General features: G+C 47.1%; 1 protein-coding gene across 1 annotated transcript in view; it reads left to right on the forward strand.

Moving 5' to 3' along the window:
• The window catches only part of LOC111239891 (urea transporter 1-like), a 16,175-nt gene that overhangs the window by 5,599 nt on the left and 10,287 nt on the right, over positions 1-289 (forward strand). The window lies entirely within an intron of this gene.

Here is a 289-nt window from a genome sequence, read left to right on the forward strand (position 1 = left end):
GTTGTCACCCTGGCCCATATCATTTCCTGTTATAGACTAACCTCGGCCCCCCATCTCAGAAAGGAAAGTTGATGTGGCCCCCACTGAAAAAAGTTTGGGGACCGCTGCTGTACAGCCTTTGTGTGGTGACTCAGTTTTCAAGTTTGTGCAGTTGTTTGCTATTTAATAAAACATTTCATGGGTAATATTGTCCTCTCTTCCTCTGATGCATGGTGCAGGATTTGCTCTGGCAGCTCCTCACAGGGACATTTACTCTGGCCTGTGGGGATATAACAGTGCTCTATCCTGC

This window comes from Seriola dumerili, unplaced genomic scaffold (genome assembly GCF_002260705.1).
Source record: "Seriola dumerili isolate Sdu_G_001 unplaced genomic scaffold, Sdu_1.0 BDQW01005691.1, whole genome shotgun sequence".
NCBI lineage: Eukaryota > Metazoa > Chordata > Actinopteri > Carangiformes > Carangidae > Seriola > Seriola dumerili.